At 36.1% G+C, this 15,078-nt stretch overlaps 1 pseudogene; it reads left to right on the plus strand.

The window, feature by feature from the left end:
* Nucleotides 1-2,288: 2,288 nt before the first annotated feature.
* Nucleotides 2,289-15,078, plus strand: part of LOC149199192 (small ribosomal subunit protein uS5-like) — a 34,591-nt pseudogene continuing 21,801 nt past the window's right edge.

Consider the following 15,078-nt stretch of genomic DNA (forward strand, 5'->3'; position numbering starts at 1 on the left):
GCATTTAATCAGCACTATGGCCGAGGAGGGAATAGGACAACACAATCCAGACAGAGCATTCAATGGTTATGGGTTTCACCCATATTTCATTCCACTTGCCCAAGGAGGACCGCAGAGAGCCAGAGAGGGTCAAATCTATTTAAAACTCAAACAGATTTGTATCAGCGGCCCATTCCTAAATGTAAATGTGGTTGGTGACCATTTATGGGCTCCTCCATGCATAGCTGGCAGAGATATTTTGTAATGTAACACCATATATATCCAGAACAGAGATGTAATCAGATTGATAAGTGTTTTGATGAATGAAAGCTTTGTTGTTGCCTTTAACTTCTGGAGACTGTAAATACTATGAGACCTTCAGCTTCTGGTCTTGATTTTCAACTAATACAAGCTTCTTTTGTTGTCACTTGCTCACTTTCCACTTATTTTTCTTGTTCTAGGATGTGCCTGCTTGCATTTATTTGATGTGCTGTGAATGTTGATATCAGAGGGGTTGTCATCCCACCTCTGTGTTATAATTTAGTGGCTCATTGAAATTGTTTGCAGATTGTTGTTGTTTAATATCAGGGAGCTGTCATCCTGTCTGTATATTAAACGATAGTTCTATAGATCTTCTAACTGGTTTCAACTGGCCATCACAGGGTCCTGTGCATCTGCTGGTGCAATTAGTCTTCTCCATCATCACTTTTACCTTAAACTGTGAGTAGTTGGTGGTTGAAAGCCTTGTAGTTTGGGGGTCTTCACCCATGTCTGGGCTAAATCATAGTAGGAGTGGTTATCTGGCTTAAAGGTGCTGCACATCTTCCATTTATCCATCATTTTATCCAACCATAATAGTTGAATTTTTAATTTTCCCGAGCATCACTGATATACAACCTAGGTGAGTTTCTTGGGGTGATAACAGGACCCATGTGTCCTTCCACTTGAAGCACTATGATTTTCATTATTGGGCCCCACATATCATTCCACCACTATTTCAAATGTTATTGTATATATATTTAAAAGGTTAAAACCACCAAAACCTTATCGGCATGCTCTTTGCACCTTTTGGTACAAATGCTAGTTTGTGTTTTCAATGAACGGATTAGGCGATCAGTTGGTGGAATTGTTAGGTCCCTATACTACTAGTGTAGCCCCTTATTGTTATTAGTGAAACACCCTTATTTTATTGGTGTGTCCATGTAGTCCCCATGTTGTTATTATTGTGCACCATTGAAGCCCACTATTGTCATTGTTGTGCCCATACAATATTATTGTTATGTAGGCTCTAATTATATTGGGACCTCTTAGACTCCTATATATAGAAAGGAGTTGTTGTCAATTTTATCATCTAAGAATTATTCATTTTTGTAATTTAAAGGAGGATTCCCCCTCGAAGAGGCTAATTTTGAAGTCATTGATCTATCTTTTCTTCTATTTTGTGAGCTAGTTACATAACATTTGGTTTCAGAGCTTTGGATTATAGGGTTTCGCTGCTTCAACAGGTCATCATTTCATTTTCTCTATAAAAACAAATTCTACGAATTTTAGAAGCTGAAATTAAAACCAATTTGAGCCGCAATCATTGTAAACCTCTTGTTCAAATTCCAGATCTTGCATCGCTACCTTTTCAGAGATATAATCTAAGGAAGTTAGCATCTTTTCAGACTCCTGAATTCCATCGCAAACAGGTGATCATGGGAAACACGTTATAACATTCTCTCTGAGCATCGGATTCCAATTTCGTAAAAAATTTCAGAAAGAGGAGGAAATGTACTTTGTTGGGTATTGTTTTCAGGGCCTAAGGTCGAAACAGTGACACGTGGAACTTCGTACAAGTTCGCTCTACTGAACCAGTATATAATCAGGGCATCGTGGGAGATTGGGCATAAATATTTCTTGTGGAATCCAATATCAATGGGACTTGTGGGGTTGGAAAGAGGACTCATAGGGATACAACATGAAGAAATTTCAGACCTTGGATATCTGAAATTACAGATATAGGACAGATTCAATATTGTCCTCCTATAAGGCAAGAAAAAGGTGTGTATTTTTTAAAATTTGCTTAAGTTTTGTTTGAAAAAATAGTTTGAAGTGATTCAAAGGGAATAGGGAAGCATAAATATCATTAATTTATGACCCGAAGAAAGAAAATGGAAACACCTAGTAATAAACCCAAAATATCTACTATGACGCATGAAGAAGAGGAAGAAATGCAACATGATATATCAAAATTATGCGGCCAAGTGCAAAAAATTTCGCTGTCACAAAAAGTAACAGAAGCTAAGATGGATGGTTTGAAGAATGGAATGGAAGCTAAGATAGAAGGTATAAAAAGGGATGTGGCAGTTTTGAATGATGGTTTAAAAGCAGACATGGAAGCAATGATGAATGTGAAGATAGGGGAGTTGAAGGAAGGATTGGAAAAGTTGCTAGAAGAAAGGCGTCCTAGTGGTGGCAAGGAAATCCATGAAAATCATGATGAAGACAAAAAGAATATCAATTTTGATTTTAAAGAATCCAATGTGAGGTTTAAGAACCAACACATTCCAAAGTTGGATATGAGGAATTTTGATGGAAAATATCAGGCAACTTGGATACTACATATGTTGAAATATTTTGATCTACATGATGTGAAACCCTCACAAAAGGTATGCATTGCATCTTTATATTTAGAACCCAATCAATTTGTATGGTATAGATGAATTTGTTCTCATAAACCACTTGCCACTTGGTCAATCTTTATGGAGGAAATGATATCACATTATGAAGATACGAAGAGCAACACCTTCTTTAGCCAATTGATCAATCTCAAACAAAACAGTTGAATGGCGGATCACATTGAAGACTTCCAGAATTTGAATATTAGGGTAATCGATATTCCAGAGGGGCATAGGATTGATGTATTCATAGGAAATTTAAATTATAGCATCCAACATGAGGTTTGCCTTTGGGAACCTGATTCATTGGAGAAGGCATTTAGGTGGAAAGAAAAGTTGAAAGAAAAATTATGGCAATAAGGAAGTCTACCACTCACAACTATAAAGATGGAAGTGTTGTTGCTCCTAGTCTTCCACAACCTACAAGGTTGACACCATAAAAATTGTTGGAAAAAAGAGCAAAAGGGCTTTGTTATAGTTATGATAGAGAATACACTAAAGGTCATAAGTGTGCTGAGAAGAAATTATTCTACACTGATTATGAGGAGGAGGAAGAAAAGGAACAAGAGACATCAAAAAAGGAGGATATACACCACTAAACCATCCTAGAGAAAGAAGAAATGAATCCGACCATATATTGTAATGCATTGGCAAGAATTACCACTCCTCAAACTCTCAAGATAGAAGATATATCAAGAAGAAAAAGCTAATAGTGATGATTGGTTCTGGTAGTACCCATAATTTTATTCATTGTAAGATAGCCAAGGAATTGAATTTCTTCCTATATCCAACACTAGAGTGTCAAGTGATGGATGTAAATGGAGGAACTATAAATTTCTTCGGAAAGTGCCATAATATCAAGCTAACCATGGGGGAATATGTCTTGAATAGTCCAATTCTTTCCATTCCCATGGGTGGTGTTGTTATCATACTAGGAGTCCAATGGTTACAGTCTTTGGGGGCGATAGCTTTCAATTTTCAAGAACTTTTATTAAAATTGTTTTGGGAAGCAAAGTAAGTTGAATTAAGGGGTATCACAGGGAAACTAGGAAAGATAATTAGCTCTAATGACATGAAAATATTATGAAGAAAGAAAAATGGATCATAATTGCACAATTATGCTCACTAGGGGTTCAAACATCAAAATCATTTATCTCTCCATATCTCCAAAAAGTCTTGGACACTCATTCCAAGGTGTTTTAGACTCCAAGAGGCAAATACCATGTGATTCACTTGATTCCAGGAAGTGTTCCTCCAAACATCGGGCCTTACAGATATATGTATGCCCAAAAGAGTGAAATTGAACATATGGTTTCAAAAATGCTAGAGGCTGGTATAATTCAACCTAGTCAAAGTTCTTTCTCTGCTTCAGTAATATTGGTGCACAAGAAAGATGGATCATGGCGCATGTGTCCAAATTATGGGGAGCTCAACAAGATTAAAGATAAATTTCCTATTCCTGTTATTGATGAATTGTTGGATGAATTATTTAGATCAATTTACTTCACCAAGTTGGATCTTCGTTCATGATATCATCAAATTAGAATGAATAATGAATACATTCTAAAAAAAACATTCAGAACTCATGAGGGTCATTACAAATTTTTGGTCATGCGTTTTGGCCTTCCTATTGCAACTTCAACATTTCAAGGCTTGATAAATTCCATTTTCAAACCCAGCCTTAGAAAATTTGTGTTAGTGTTTTTTGATGATATACTAATCTACAATATGTCTTGGAAGGATCATGTTCAACATGTTGATAGGGTGCTCAAACTGTTGGAGGAAAAACAATTATATGCAAAAACATCCAAATGTTTCTTTGGAGTACAAGAGGTGAAATATTTGGGTCATATTGTATCTCATGAGGGTGTTAAGGTAGACCCTAACAAAATTAAAGCCATTAAGGAATGGAAAATACCCACAATGATAAAACATCTTTGAGGATTTCTCGGGTTGACAAGGTATTATCGCAAGTTTATCAAGAATTATGGGAGAATAGCGACACCTCTAACATCATTAATGAATAAAGATGAATTTTCTTGGAATCTAGAGGAAACTAAGGCTTTTGAACATATTAAATAGGAAATGTGCCAAGTTTCGGTCTTAGCTATGCCAGACTTCACAAAAACCTTTATTGTGGAATGTGATGCCCCAGAAAATGGAATTGGTGTTTTTTAATGCAAGAAGGAAGAACCATTGCTTTTGAAAGTTGTCCAATCAAAGGAAAGTATTTAGACAAACCTATTTATGAGAAGGAAATGTTGGCAATACTACATGCACTAAAGCAATGGAGACCTTACCTAATGGGAAGACAATTCAAGGTAAAAACAAATCATGATAGTCTTAAATACTTTTTGGAACAAAGATTATCTTCGTAAGAGCAGCAAAATGGGTCACAAAGATGTTGGGTTATGATTTTGAAACCATCTACAAAAAAAAGGGAAGCAAAATGTTGTTGCAGATGCAGTCTCAAGAAAGGATGAGGATGTGGAAGGATTTATTTGGGCCATTTATGTTATCCAACCAGATTGGATAACCGAAGCAGTGGATGAATGGAAGAATGAGGAATAAGTGTGGACACTCATTCAAAAGTTGCAGCAAGATCCCAATATATCTGATACATTTAGCTGGAAAAATGATTCATTATGGTACAAAGATTGCTTATATCTTTGTAAGAATTCCCAAATCAAACAAAAGATTCTTTTGGAATTCCACTCCTCTCCCTTAGGAGGGCACTCAGGAATTTTAAAAATTTACCATAGGGTCAAGAAGGAATTTTTTTGGAAGGCCTTAAATCTGATGTTCAAAATTTTGTGGTAGAATGTTTGGTTTTCCAACAAAATAAAGTGGAGACAATTAAGACCCCTGGTCTATTACAACCTTTATCCATTCCATGTCAACGTTGGGAGGAGGTTTCAATGGATTTTATCACAGGTTTACCTAAGTCCGAAGGAAAGAGTGTCATCATGCTGGTAGTTGATAGACTTACTAAGTATGAAAATTTTTGTGCATTATATCATCCATTTAAAGTCAGTGCAGTTGCTACTACTTTTATGGAAATAATTCAAAAGCTACATGGAAACCCAAAGATTATTGTAAGCGACATAGATCCCATTATCACTGGAAATTTTTGGATGAAATTATTTTCTTGTATGGGTACTCAATTAGCTCATAGCTCATATTATCATCTTCAATCAGATGGAAAAACAAAGATGGTGAAAAAATGTTTGGAAGGATATCTTTGTTGCTTTGTATCTGATAAACAAACACAATGGGTCAAGTGGTTACCTCTGGCTGAATGGTGGTATAACACTTCCTTCCATACGACAGCAAAAATGACCCCATTTATGGCACTTTATGGATACCATCCACCATCCATCACATCATCTTTAAGAGAAAATTATAAGGTTCAATTAGTGGAAGATCACATCGAACATCAACAACAACTTCTCCATCTTTGAAAGGATAACCTCACTTTGGCACATAATCGAATGAAACAACAAGAAAATCAACATCGCAGCGAAAGAAGTTTTGATGTAGGCGACTGAGTATTTTTACGACTACAAGCATACAAAGAAATGTCCCTCAAACACGCTAAGAAGGATAATAAATTATCACCAAAGTACTAGGGTCCTTACAAGTTGTTGCAAAAATTGGTACTATGGCATACAAATTGGAGCTCCCTGCCTTTCGGAGTGCACCTAGTTTTCCATGTTTCATGCTTAAAGAAGGTTATAGGTGACAAGCCCCCAACTCAAACAATATTGCCAAAACTTAACAAGGAAGGAAAAATCATAGTGGAACTTGAAGAAATCATGGAAACAAGAACCCGACAACTATGAAATCGATCAATTTTAGAATAACTCATCAAGTGGAAGAACTTACCAGCTGAAGATTCCACATGGGAGGATGAGAATTTTATACAGAAGCATCCAGAGCTGCTCAAGCATTGAGGACAACACTTTTTTGAAGGAGAGGGGCATGTTAGGTCCCTATACTACTAGTGTAGCCCCTTATTGTTATTAGTGAAACCCCCTTATTGTATTTTTGTGCCCATATAGTTCCCATGTTGTTATTATTGTGCACAATTGAAGCCCACTATTGTTATTGGTGTGCCCATACAATATTATTGTTATGTAGGCTCTAATTATATTGGGACCCCTTAGACTCCTATTAATGGAAAGGAGGTCTTGTCATTTTTATCATCCAAAAATTATTCATTTGTGTAATGTAAAGGAGGTTGCCCCCTCGAAGAGGCTTATTTTGAAGTTGTTGATCTATATTTTCGTCTATTTTGTGAGCTAGTTGCATAATAGGAATGAAATAAAAACTCTCATTTCCATTTTCAGCCAAGATGCTTATCGATAAATCTTTACTGAAATCAATTTGGTGGTAGATATTTTGAAGAGGAGAAGAATAAATACAAATGTCACATTGATAGAAGGAAATATGGAAAGTGGAATGTAAATAGAACCATAACATTTAATTAGCCTTCTTAATTAAAATATTTAATCCAAAATGTATAATTTGAGTGGTTGATTGTGAGTATGAGAAAAAATATATTTTAAAGTAAAAAATGTTAAACACACATGGAATGTGGACAATAGATAAGATAAATCATTAGTTTCATTTCTATTCACAAAGATATACATTTTACATGACTGTTGGATTCCATATTCCAAGATCTCTTGGACTCCCTTTGACTGTTCAACTTCCACACCATTAACCCTTAGTGGATTAGTGTCCAAAAAAAATTCATATAAATTGGGAAAAATAAAGAATAATACAAATGTTGTTTTCCCTCTTTTTCTTGGGAGGCTTCATAATACATATATATTTTTAATCATTCTTAAGCATATATTTTAGATAAGAAGAAGATTTATATATGAATATGTTAGTTTGTGTTTATTAATTCTATTTTCTTTAAAGAAAAATATATTAGGGAAAAATATTTTTATAATATGATATTTATCATTTGAAAAGGAAGGCAAAAGATCTATATCTAATTCTTACATTATTTAAATTGTGAAACCTTTTTAAAGATGACATAGATGCAAGTGGATATTCTAAAAGAGAGTTCTTGATATATCGAGGTAAGTTGATATGTTATCATTCTAAAATGCTTGATGGGAAAATGACCAGAACTAACCTCCATATGGTAAGCAAGTCTATGTCCTAGCTATCATTGTTAACAACTGGAACCACTATGAAATGGGCAAGGAAACCATTACTTAAATTGATCACTAACCATTGCAATGTTTACGGGAAAGGAAACCATTATTAAAGTTGATCATGAACCATTCCAATGTTTGCAGGCCCAAAGTAAGCCTCGACATACCAAAGACTAAAACAGTTTCATCTAGTGATCCAATATAAGAAGGACAACACGAATAAGTTAACAAACATTTTATCTAGGCACCCACATCCAATATTATAGCTTCAAGAAATCTTATTCACATAGAGCCTTTTTTCTGTGATGCATATACAAAGATGATGACTTTAAAGAGGTCTTTTAGAAACTATATGGCCAAATTCATGTAGAATAAAGTGATTTGAGGTTGACTATCATCTCTATAATAGGTTCCTCTAGCCTCCACAAGTTAGACAAGCTATATGCGCTTAGATTTGAATGTTTGCAACTTCTAAAGAGGCCCACACCTCCAAGGTTACATGAGATTTTGGTGTTTTGAAACCACTTTCCAACTTAGAAAAATATGTGTTGACCTAGAATGCAAGGAGATATAACTTGGTATATTAGAGGATGCATAATTGGTTGTACTAACAACCCTAGCAATAAAAAGCATGGTTTATACCATCTCTTCCCTATACCTTCTCGAGCTTCGAATAACATCTCCATGGATTTTGTGGATCGGTTTCTAACAAGTAGGAAGGGAAATGCCTATTTATTTGTGATAAGTGATAGGTTCAATAAGATGTGCATTCCTATGCCTTCTGAAAAGACCACCAAAGAAAAAAAGATGATAAATATATTCTTTGAAAACTTTTAGGTGCATTTAGAGATACCAATGAGCATGATCTTAGATAGGGATACTAGATTTCTTAGAGCCTTTTAGACTACACTTTGAAAAACGATAGTGTTATGACGTTAAGGTGGGCCTATATTGGATTAAATGTATATATTATGACCAAAGGGGAGGCATATATGGGGTTAAATATACCTATAATATGTAAATTTATATCTAATAGGGTCATTATAATAATGAAGGGACCACATGTGCAATGTGTGGATAGGTGTGTATAGAGATAATGCATTCATTATGGAGGACATGGATGTGGTTTGAATGTATGAATGTGTTTGGGTATTTGGAGGTGTTTCTCCTATTATTATTTGTATTATAGTTGTGATTAATTCTCACATTGTTGTACATGGTGAGTACTCTTGATTTTTATGTATTTAAAATAAAATTTGGTATCAGAGTATATGAACCTAGGATTTTGCTACTTCGAATAGGTCACATTATCAATTTTTGCTAAAAAAAATTATGGGACATTTCAAATGCTTTAATTTGGAGCATTTGAGGAAAGATCTCTGGGAACATGTGCTTAAAATTTTAGAGTTTGGTTCACTATAATTTTTGTGATAGACTGTGTAGAAATTAGGTTTTGTGAAGGGTCCTGAAATCAATTTCAAACAAGTTCCAAAATCAATTTCAAACAAGTGAGTTGATAATTTTCTTAATAACAATTTTTTAATGGGATGTTGCAAATGGTGAAATTTGGACCAGATTGAGGAGCTAGGGGAACATTTGGTTAAAAAATTAGAGTTTGGTTCACTAAAATTTTTGATATGTACTTTGTGGAAGTTAAGGTTTGTGAAGAATACTGAAATTAGTTTCAAAGAAGAGAGCTTGGAATTTTAAAAGTAACTTTTTCCCTAGGATGCTTCGGGTAATAAAATATTCAGCAACTTGCAAAGATATTATGGGAAAATGTGGTCAAAATTTTATGTTTTGGTTTTCTATACTTTTTGAGATATATGCTATGGAAGTCAGGGTTTATGAAGGGTCCTAAATTTTGTTTCAAACAAGTTATTTTGGCATTTTCACTATAACTTTTTATTTGTGATATCTCAGACTGTGAAATTTTCAGAGATTTGAGGAGACATAATGAAGTGTCTTAGGTAAAAGTTTCATAATTATATTTGAATAATTGGATATTTGGCAAGCCATAGAATTTTTCTCTTGGGATGAAGCTAAATGTAGTGCCCACTCTAGTCTCCTGACCCTGATACGACATTATCTTAGACGCTCTATTCTTCGAGGACCTCAGATTGAGGATCTGGACCCATGACACTATTATTAGCGATTGAGATATTCATGGTTGTGATGTTTATGAATGCTTTCCATTGATATTATGGTAGCATGAATGGTTATGTATCTTATCTATCAGTATTCTAATGATTGCAATATTAAGTAATTAAGTTGGTCTCTATTTGAAATTATGATGAGGGTAGTAAAGAATATGTATGCGCTCTACTAAAAGCATAATGAGGATAAATTTTATGGATAGGTATATTTCTACGATGTTACGATGTTGATAGCTTAATGAATATGTATGTTTCCATTGATGATTATTGATGATAGCCATGAGGGATGTGCCCCCTATGTTACCTACTTCCTTTAGTTCAGACTTACAATGGACAATGATGTGAATGACCAGGAATTGTTAATGATGCTAGTATGATAATTGACTAACATTGAGAAACCTTATTACTTGATGATTGAGTATGGCAGGACGCCATCAGAGGCACTCGAATATGACATGTCGATGACACCTGGTTTGATGAAAATTTATATTACTTTATCTTTGAAAGTCTAAGTCGATCTTGGAATCTGCCATATATGTTTAACTATATTCTGATGATATATTAATGGTTGCAGGCACAGATTAGTTGCTTGACCGAATGACTCACATATGGGTGATGGGGTTGTACAAGTGGATGGAACTACATGGGATGGGTGGGACAGAGTCCCTGATCCCACCCACTAGCACTCCCGCCGTGACTTGGGCTGGAAGGGTTGAAGCACCTTCGCCTTGAAGATCACGATGCCATGAGGGCAGGTTCCAAAGTTGGGCCGCTCATGAGGACTTTACCGGGGGGCGCGCATCAAGGCGGGTTCCTTGATCCCTGACACCATTAGTCTCACTATAGCAGGCAACATAAGAGATGATAGTGGTCTATGACGTTGCACTATATTTTCCCCTCGTAATCACTAGATGCTTGAAGGGCAAGTGGTGTGGCACCCTTGGAACTTCAGGGGAATTTCTTGAAGGGCACGACCAACTTGGCACCCTTGGCATCACAAATAAACTATTAGGTGTGACACCCTTGGAACTTCTAGGGAAGTTCTTGAAGGGCACAACCAAACTGGCCCCCTTGACATCACAAATAAGCTATTAGGTGTGGCACCCTTGGAACTTCTAGGGAAGTTCTTAAAGGGCACAACCAAACTGGCCCCCTTGACATCACAAATAAGCTATTAGGTGTGGCACCCTTGGAACTTCTAGGGAAGTTCTTGAAAGGCACAACCAAACTTGGCATCCTTGGAATCATTAAAAATAAATAATAATAAATAAATATAAGCAAGGAATGAAAACTAGGAAAATTTACATCAAGGGTAAATGATGATTAGAAACCAATGTAATTAAATCAAAAATAAAACTTGGAATAAGGAGGATCATAGGAAGAATTAAAATAGAGTACCTTAAAAACTCTACCCTTCCCATTTTGGAAAATACTAGGAAGATTATGTGGTTTAATTAGGAAAAAGGGGAAAGACAAACATAATGGAAGGATAAAGATTAATCCTAAACTAATTTAAACCTAATTAAGAAAAGGGGAAGGTGAATTAAAATGAGAATAATAAATTAAATTTAGAGAAATGTAGAGAAGCTCCATGTGTCAACAACCAACATAATAATATCCATCTAGGAGATAACTTGAGTTAAATTAGGGAGTAGATTGGGGATAAAATCTTGACTCATTAATTGACTTCAAGTAATGAACACAAATTAAGGAATAAAAGGGGGGAATAAAGAGACAACTAGGAGAAGAAATAGGAATCTTGTTGAGGTGAGGAAAATATTAGTTTTAAATAAAAATTTAAGTAAATAATTTTGGGAGACCCTTGATGTGAGAATGACACATGGGTGGGTGAATAATCAAGCTACTGAATTATAAAAATAATAATTAATTATGCATAACATGACAAGTGTCACCTATGAGGACTCCTATAAAAGAAGGGACAAGCCATGGAAGAAAGAACTTTTGGGAACCCTATTGTTGGATGGATGAGATGTTGGGAGAGCAGTGATTACGAAGCTATAGTGAGTTTGGTGAGGTAGAGGATTTAGAGAGGGGACTCTTGAGCCAAGGTGTGCTCTCCTCTACCAGCTAGTGCTTGTCTCCATTGTACAACCGCATTGCAGCTCGAGGGTTCGCGGGGAAGAAGAGTACCCAAGGAGTAGGCTGGGAGGTTAACCGGTGGGTCTTCGCATTCGGTTCAAGTGCGTCATCATTCACTCGCGGATTTGACCAGCTACAAGAGAATACCAGCAACAACAGAGCAAGTGGAGTCTCGCCTTCTGGTGAACGGTACATATGTATTTCATTACTATTGATCTTAGTTAAACGTATGAAATGTTATGATATGTTTCCTGAAATGTGTGGCTGGTATGTGTGTCCTAAATAAATTTGAATTTCAATGCGTTCTTTTCTGGTTGTATTTGTTGTTTTAAAAAAAAAAAAAAAAAAATGTATATAGTCTGGATGTGATCCTCACACTAAAAATGAGTAAGTTTTGGGGAAAGTTACCATAAACTTCACCTAGCACATAAAATTTTTGTCAAACTATTGTCCTCTAAGATAATTATAGGTTAGATAATTGATTATGCCAGAGCATCTAAAAATATTTTGGTTGTTTCCCGGATGCGGGTGTTTTAGAGCGCTGGTACTGTGCAGCGAATCTGGACTGGCAAGTGGCACAGCCACCTGGCCACCCACGCTTCCACCCAGAATATCACTGCCAACATTAGTGGCATTTTAATGCACTACGCGGGCCGAGGAAACCTCAATCTGGTCCTTAAGATGGCATATTCGGACCGCCTTCCCCCTGATCTGCCTCCTTTGAACTGCAATTGTCTCCCTGCTGTTGCAGAGCCGAGCTCGCGCACGACAATGGGGAGATGATGCCAAATTTTGTGCTGCATTGAGATGGTAGATGGTGCCCATTTCTCACAGATTCTTCTTTGCTGCCTTCAAGCTGATGCTTCCGCCTTGAATCTTGGTTCTGAACCGCGGATTACAGGTCCTCCTGCTGTTATAGACATATTTGGGCACTACAACCCCAATCTTATATGTCGATAAACCAAGGGCTCTTTAACCCCTAAAAGTGTTGTTTCATACCCTAAAGGATCATGGTCAACTGATTACATCATTCCCCAAAAGTTCCACCTAAAAAACCACTCAGAACTGGCCAAAACTGGACCATACTGACTACCCCACTGTTAAGGTGCAATGCATACTGACTCCTACACTAGCTAGGTGTGATGCATACTAAAGAGGCCTTCTGTAGGGTGCGATGAGCGAGGATGGACAAATGTCTGAGACAGTTTGCTAAGTGGATGCTCATGGAATCTTCCAGAAACTTCTCCTGTGACACTTGCCTCTTTGAATTCACCCAAGGATGAGTAAGAGATCCAAGAAATCTCCAAGTGGAACCAAGAACTACAAGTGGAATGACACTAATCAAAAACCTAGAGATGACTCACACCCTTGCAGACATCTATAAATGGATCCCTCATTTGAGAGATCTAGAGGCTGGAATTTTGTAATTTGTAAGGAAGTGCTGATAGTTTATCTTTGAGAAAAGACATTGTATTGTTGGGTGATCTTGCTTTTCATGAGGTGAAGAGGGCTTTGATGCTGGGAGGATGATGCTGGATCAGACAACTGGGTTGTAATTCTCCCTTCTACTATTAATAAAGTTCTTTGAGTTTTCATCCATACAATCGTGTATTTGTGAATGTTGTTATTTGTTAATGCAATTGTATGATCAACGTATTTATGATTCTGCAATGTTTATGATACAATAGATCAAGATGCGTTGATGGTGTTTTGTTACTGTGTCTACAGGTATTCATTGAGAGGGATAAGTAAGAGAAGAGGTGCAAGCTCTATCAAGGGAGAGAGAAATCAAGCAAGGAATCAAGCGGAAGATCCAGGTTGGTCCCTTTGCTTCTCTCTTATCTATCATACATAAATGAAATCACAATTTGCTTTTGTTGTTTGTTTCTAGGATAACTACCAATCCTAGTGGGACTAGCAAATCGAAAAGACACTAGTTTTCTTGGAAAAAAAATGGCGACTATGATGGGGAAAGAATAGTTTGTTTATTTGTTGTTGATTGTTTGTTTTATAAACTATAGACGAAGCTTGAAGTTAGCCAGATAGCCTTCGAACCGCTTTTTCTCTGCAATTGCGAAGTAGATGAATGCTGCTTCAGTTAATCTCTCGTTTAGTTTATGATTTGAAAATCTGACTTATAAACATTCTAGATGCCCTTTTGGTAGCTCAATAACATTCCAAGATCATACCCCTATACTTTGTTCTTTACTGTCCATAATAGCTTAGCTTAACTCACTGAATTTAGCTGAAAATTTGAGCATAAACCAACCTCAATTGTGCTCCCTGACCCATCACACTGTCTGTCACTCAAAGCTAGTATTCATAACAATTCCTGAGTGTAGCAAGTGAGATGCATCCCTATTTCTGTGAAGCACAGGTGCGATGACTGAGTAGTCCTATTTCTCTCCTTGAAATTTGGGTTTTTTGTCCTTGTTTTCAGCTCTATTCAATTGTTTTGCTGCTTGTGAACAGTATCTCATTGTTGAAGCCTCTTTGCTTTACATAGTTTAGCCTCCATTGATTAGGATTAGCAAGTGTTTTTATGTATTTTTCCATCATTTGCAATCCGTTGTCGAAAAGTTGATAAAATCGAACTGTCATTTTGATGCAAAAGAGTGTCGTAACTGTCGTTTTGTATCAAAAAGTGAAGTGTCGTTGAGTCTTCCTTCCTTGGATAGTCGATTGAACTTTTTGTCATGTATTTTGATTTGATTTGTTGATATTTTGAAGTGTCAAAAGCATTTTCTATTCGAAATCGAAAAGTGTCGTTTAGTCTTCCTTTCGTTTTGAAGAGAAATTGTCGAAATGTCACTTTGAAGAAAATATTTTAGATCTATACATAGTTTCTTTTTTAGCATTCTTCACATTAAATGGAACGAAAAACAAATACATGCATTTGCATTTGCATTTAGACTGTGTACGAAAAATGATTTAGGAAAAGTGCATTTAGTGTGTGCTCTTTGCTCTCTGTTTGAAAGAATCATAACCTTCTTTCCTTAGTAGCTAGGATTT

The sequence above is a fragment of the Pinus tabuliformis genome, chromosome 2_1, assembly GCF_031772625.1.
Source record: "Pinus tabuliformis cultivar Carrire ecotype Pingquan chromosome 2_1, CPIR1, whole genome shotgun sequence".
NCBI lineage: Eukaryota > Viridiplantae > Streptophyta > Pinopsida > Pinales > Pinaceae > Pinus > Pinus tabuliformis.